This window comes from Simochromis diagramma, unplaced genomic scaffold (genome assembly GCF_900408965.1).
Source record: "Simochromis diagramma unplaced genomic scaffold, fSimDia1.1 OVJJ01000602.1, whole genome shotgun sequence".
In the NCBI taxonomy this organism is placed as follows: domain Eukaryota; kingdom Metazoa; phylum Chordata; class Actinopteri; order Cichliformes; family Cichlidae; genus Simochromis; species Simochromis diagramma.
The window spans coordinates 1,556,317-1,562,872 of record NW_024387040.1 but is presented as its reverse complement, the minus strand read 5'-3'; the positions used below and the strand labels follow the sequence as shown (position 1 = coordinate 1,562,872).

General features: G+C 40.8%; 1 protein-coding gene across 4 annotated transcripts in view; it reads right to left on the bottom strand.

Annotated features, from left to right (window-relative positions):
* Positions 1 to 5,950: 5,950 nt before the first annotated feature.
* zfhx4 (zinc finger homeobox 4) overlaps positions 5,951 to 6,556 on the bottom strand; it is a 93,941-nt gene continuing 93,335 nt past the window's right edge. For all 4 annotated transcript variants that reach the window (XM_040044249.1, XM_040044247.1, XM_040044246.1 and 1 more), the window contains exon 12: positions 5,951 to 6,556. This exon is cut by the window's right edge and continues 3,764 nt beyond it. The gene's annotated coding sequence lies outside the window, so the exon portion shown is untranslated.

Here is a 6,556-nt window from a genome sequence, read left to right as displayed (position 1 = left end):
TTATTTCCCCAATGACTCAGCGTGCCTTGTAAAAACCTTAGCCTGGCAGCTCAGCACCCTTTAAAATGTAAAGTAATATAACAAAGCCTGACACAATGATCTCTATTACTGTGCTATTGTTTTAGAGGTCCGGTGAATGCAAAGAGAGCCGTGGCTGTCTGAAATTAAGCAGGCCTGCGCCACAATGTTCACATTACCACTCTGAATGAAAATATGTAGAAATGCGATGAGAGGACTGTAATACTGTTTGTTTGTTACAGGTGTTAAAGCACTATAAGTGCCAAAAAAAGGAAAATGTGTCACATATTTTTCAGTTTTTGGCATGTGGATCCAACCCCTCCATAACTTCACATCTCATGTGTTTAGTTATTTACAGCCCTGACAACAAAAAGCCTTGAACTGTTCAGCAAACTACACAGCACCCTTTGTGTCACAGGCAAAACAGGAAATCAGGCTTTTGTCCGCTCGAGATGGCATCAAAAAACACCTTGTTTCATCTGTCTTAAGCAATCCCATCTTGACGCCTTCACACATCCCCATGTGGGGCTGTGCAGCTCCTCAGAACAGATTGGGAAACGGCACGATCTGCCGGGGAAGTCCCAGCGGGCTGCCATAACATGCTCGTTTGCCGACGTACCTCAGTTGCACTGAGCCCATGTTTGATTTCTCTCAGGTCGCCCCTCCTTTTCTTTCTCTCCTGCTCTCACTCTCAGTTTACTTCTATCACTTGCTCATTTCGCTGTCTATATCACCTACTTTCTTTCTTCCATTCTCTCTGTTCGTCTTTTGTCCCTGACACTCGGTCTCTGTCAACCTGTTGGCCTGTCTGTCTCTTTATTTTTCTCCTGGGCCTCCCTCACGTCTTCTCTCACACCTCCCTCTCCTTCTCTTTCGCTTAAAAAAAAAACGTGTTAGTTGGCTGCGCGTTTTGTAGAAATGCCAGCAGTGATTGTATCCTTCATCCACATTGCAATAATAAGGCAGGTGTACTCCTGCCCCCTCCATTTTCCTCACCTTCTTTCTTCCCTTTTGTACCTCAGAAATAAGGTATTGCAGCAGTAAACACTACAGGCAACAAGGCCAAAGGAAAGATATAGAGAAAAAAGATTAGATTGCCTTTTTTTTTCATATGTTAGTTTCTGCGAGGCTTTTGTTGACACCTGGCTAAATCCAGACAAAATGCTGCTAATGGTTTTTTTTTTTACATTAAAGAATGCATTGCTACACGAATCGGGCCTTTTGTCGCCTCTTTCAATGTCCTCCTCCCCACTGATGCAGCCCTGCCAACTGTATAAATAGCATTTATATGTTTATTTGCAAAAAAAAAAAACATCCCACTGAATCCCACCCCCCTGTGGGTTAAACATAGCAAAGTTTTGCAGAATCAGTTTTTGAATAAGTCTAAAAAGTTGTATTACACCTGTTACCGAGAAAACAACAAGTTTTTGTTTTGGTGCATACCCCGAAATACAGCTAGCAATAAATAATAAGATTTCATGTTGAGTATTTGTGCACAGGGGACAATGGTTTCCTGATTTCTCAGGTGTAATGCTTCTGTGGATGAATCGCAGGTGTAGGAGATATTGTGTGGTGGATAGAACCCAGGTGCGGGAGTTATTTCCAGTCTGTGCAGTTAATCACCAACCTGACGCTGAAATATGGCTTGCATTTTAGCGGTTTTAAAATAGAGTTCCCTTGACTGCATGTACTTAGGTAGGGAAATACTAATAATAAGGGCAAGATAAAGTCAAGAGACTATGAGAATGTTTCATATGTGTGTGCTGCAAAATGTGCTCTATTTTATCAGCAAGTCTGGCCTCAAAGTATGCAACGTAATAAGGACTAAAAAAGAACCGTCTGCATTATAATAACTTGATAGTTCAACTCCTATGCAACAATCAGGGCTTTGATGTAAGGAGCTGATTAATAGTTAACCTCACAAATTCCTGTTAAAGGATTTGATGTGCAAATGCAGTCTTCTGAGAAAAAGAACAAATGAGAGACGACAAACAACAGAGGTTAACTTTTCCTTGTTTTTGAAGGCCCAAACGCAACGTAGGGACTTGGAAAATGTGGAAATGTACACATGCGGTATAGATTTGAATTCAACAGACGCTACATGAACATATTTATTCAACAAACAAACCGAAATTTGACGGGTTTATTGTAAAACACGCTCCCTCTGTCTTCATTTTGGTTATGATCTCTCGAAAAGTCAAAATGTCACAAAGGTTTACATCAGAAACAGACTGTCTAAATATCCGATTATAAGCTGTTTATCCTCATTAAATGATGACAACATAGCAACGCCAATGTGCAAGTGGCCTTAGATGTGGTGCTGGTCAATATCTATTGACAGACAAATCATTGTTGTTGTTCTTTCGTTTCATCATTGTCCAGGCCCAATGCATGAGGGGGCTAAACTGCGACTGAATGTGATTGGATTTTCAGTCTCCATCATTAAATTCCCATGCGGGGAATACTAATTCCAGTATTTAGTGCGGTGATGCTAGGGCTTGCTTTCATCTTAAACTGATTCCAGTCTAATTAGATTGGGCATGTGGGGGGTGGTGGATGTATCCGTCTGGACTAATCCCTGCCTCTCTGTCCCAAACATTGTATTATCCAGAGAAAATCCATTGGCTGCAGGCTATTCAAAGCCAGATCTGCCTCCACTGCAGCCTCTGTACTGTATCATCTGGAAAGCTGTGGCTAGAAGGGTGCACTGTGCAGTGAGGGTGGAACCTAATGGTCATGAGTGATGTATGGGTTTCAGAAAACGCCATTTAGAATTTACAGTAAACCTTTTATCGTGTATTCATTGCAAGAGCGCTCACTGCTGTGGCCTCTTTAGCAAAGCTGTGTCTAAACTATTCTGAACTACTCTTCAATTCAGTGGGCCTCTTCATTCTGGGACAGTGCAGTTAGGTAGTCGGTTTGGGTGGCCCCTTTATGGTCACATCAAAATTCTGCTTTAAGGCTTTATGCTTTGTTTGGCCTATAAAAAGTAAACAATAACACACTTGTGTATACCCTCAGTACTGCAAACACACACACACACACACATGTTACTGTGCACAGATTACCCTGTCATCCTGCCTGTGAATTACTGGCAGACTACAGTGAAAACACAATGTAAAGAGGTCCTTCTTCTAGGCGCTGAGAAGGCCAGAAAAATGAAAGGCCTTCAGCCATTGTTCTCCACAAAGGTCAAACGCAATTCAATCCCATAATATGGAAGCGGGGTGGGCTAAATCGGCAACCGCCTGCGCTTTAAGGGTGAGCAACAGGAAAGGGCCATTCAGCAGAACAGTTGCACCCTGTGAGCTGAGCACATTCGTCAAGGGCGAGGGGTGAAGTCAGAAGGGGGAGAACAGGGAGGGTGGGGGAGAGAAACGCTGTTTTTCAGGCTTTTACATGTTGCGGCTCTTTCACTGCACACTGAAGTGTGTGAAGTGAAACAATGGAGGCCACAACTGATTCTGACTGAAAAGATCCCCATCTTCCCCCTTCATTTTTGCCGCCCTTGTGAAATTTCATTAGGTGGATTTAACAACTTGTGAATGTCGGCTTTCTCCGTGACCCTGACACTGATGGCCGACACGTCTCGCTGGCAGGGTGTGATATATTGTGTTGAGGTGTTCCTGAGGTGCAATTTTTAATATGACAGCTTCTGTTGACCTCACATCTAAAAAAAAAAAAAGGCACCCAGTCTGACACTGGTATCCATTTTACTTTTTAATATTATTTTAGAAAAGAATATATCCACCCACCCAGACATCAAAGCTAAAAAAATGTCTCTCTTAGATTCTCTTCTCTAATTGTTAATGTTTCAAACTGAAGGGGATCAACCTGAACTCCCCAGGTAAAAAAAAAAAAATTGGCATTCTTTTGTGGCTGCACATCTTTTAATCGATCGTCATGATTGGAGTTTGAGAACAGCACCTGACCAAATCCAGATTACCAGACACTTCCAGTATAATCCCCCACATCTGCTTAGAGTCAGATTATAACAAATAGCATAATGACAGGAAATATCCTTGATATGATTTCGGATTTTGGTCAGTGACTGGAATGATGAGGATTCTTGCTGGGATGGTGACGCAACACATCAAGTCTTAAAATTCAGATGAACAGCAGTGTATGACATATCACACTGTGTCATTATTCATTTAACAAAAACTAAGCCAGAATGCAGAAACAGTGTCTAAAAAATGAAGTGCACGCCCATGATTCAGTGGCTTGTAGAACTACGTTTAGCAGCAACAGCTTGAAGTAACTGCCGTCTGTACGACTTTATCAGTCTCTTGCATTGTTATGAAGGCATTTTGGTCCACTTTTCAGTTCACTGAGGTTTGCAGGAATTTATTTATACGCAGCTCTCTTAAGGTGCCGAAACAGCATTTCAATCAGGTTTAGTTCAGGACTTTGACCGGGCCATTTCAAAACTTGGATTCCTCTCTTTTCTAGCCATTCTGAAATGGCTGAAATAGCCATTTCAGCGATTGTAGATTTGCTGCTGTATGACCCAATTTCAGCCATGCTGTCAGAGAGATGGTCTCACATTTGACTCTAGAATACTGACAAGTTCATGGTCGACCCAGTGACAGACAGGTAACCAGGTCCTGTGGCTGCAAAACAAGCCAAATCATCACCCCCCTGCTACTGTGCCTGACAGTTGGTATGAGGTCTTTGTGCTGTGTTTGGTTTTCAGCTATAATAGTGCTGTGCATCATGGACAAACATCTCCACTTTGGTCTTATCCATCCAGAGGAAATTGTTCAAGGAATCTTGTGGTTTGTTCAGAGACAACTTTGCAAACACAAGCATGCTGCCATGTTCTTTCTAGACAAAAGAGCCTTTCTCCTGGAAACCCTTCAAAACAAGCAATATTTGTTCAGTGTTTTCTCTAATTGTGCTGTCATGAACTTGAAAATTCAACATGGTAAGTGAGCCCTGCAGAGTCTAAAATCTAGCTCTTGTGCTTTTTTTTTGTGCGATTCTTTGAGCCTTGCAGTGGTTGACACTGTGGTGAAATTCCTGGGATATAAACTCCTGGAAAGATTGGCAAGTGTCTGAATGCTTTCAATCTGGGTCACTGTAGAATAGTGGACTTCGAAAATGGGCTTAAAACCCTTCCCAGGTTGATGTGCAGCCAAAATGCCTCAGACCAAGAAACTACTAAAACTCTTATACAGATGTCCACACATGCTGATGATTCCATTCATTAGATTAAAAGTGCCCAGCTGCTAAATAACCTCTTAATTCCTATGGAAGCAGTAAGGGTATACTTAATTTTTAACACAATGCTCCTATATTTTGGCTTAGCTTTTGTTAAATGAATAATGCATATATATATATATATATGCTATGTAATGCAAGTGCAGGTGAGTTTTGAGAAAGGTGTATTTTAACATATTATGAAACCTGGATTACAAACCTGTTACAAAATGTGTGGTAAATCAGTTGTTTTGTTCTAAATTGCTAATTTGATGATATTCAAAGCACTATATCCATCCATCAGCTTCCTCTTATCCAGTTCAGGGTTGCAGGGTGGATGGAGCACATACCCAGCTGCTACGAGGCAAGAGATGGAGTACACCCTGGATAGGTCGCCATCCACTCACATCCACAGCTGTAGACATTTTAGAATCACCAATTAACCTAGTCTGAATACCTGGAGAGCATGTGCAAACGCCACACGGATGGGGGATTCAAACCCAACACATCCCTTTGTAATATAATCCAACTGAAAAAAAAAAGACACAAGTACAGTGATGAAGACTAAAGAAATTCTAGTCTGGCAACACGTGACGTTTTGTTTTTTGCATTTGAGTTCAGTTTAAAAAACGTGTAATGTAACTGAATAAAATTAAAGGGACGACATTAACACAACAAAACCACAAAAGCGTTCTTAGTGAAGATGAAATAATATTTGATGAGACCAAACTGGTTTGCAGATACAGTTTTTAATGTATCACAACAATGAGCAACAAACATACTTGATGAACTATTTCCAGAAGTTGTTCAAATACCATCTACAATAAACGTCATTTCAACTATGACAACAGGTCTGTGACAAAATAAAAAAAAGGTTTCAAAACCATGTTATTACCGTGATACGGTACAGTTGAGACCTCAAACAGTACAGTAACAAAAACTAATGCGACTACTCTCTATATATAAAACATCAATAACATTTTTGGTTTAGTTTATTTAAAGTTTTAGCCATAGGGGCTTCTTCTTATTAAAACCTCAGGGTGCATTTCCTATGTAACCCAGATGTTGAAGAGTACATATTGTGTAGGATATGATTGCGCCATGAAAATCCCTTTGACATCCAAAAGAACAATTCCAATTTCAACCTTTTGAAGGCTGTCCCCATAAACATGACACAATCCATCCATTTTTTTTAAAAAGTTCTTTTTTTTTTTTCTTTTTTGGCTGCTGTGCAGTTGCAATATCTATGTACAGTTGTATTGTTGGACCATCCTTTTTGTTGGTTTGTTAGCTTTTACCAGTCCTTGGTGTGGAAAGCGTCCTGTCTGATGCTAGC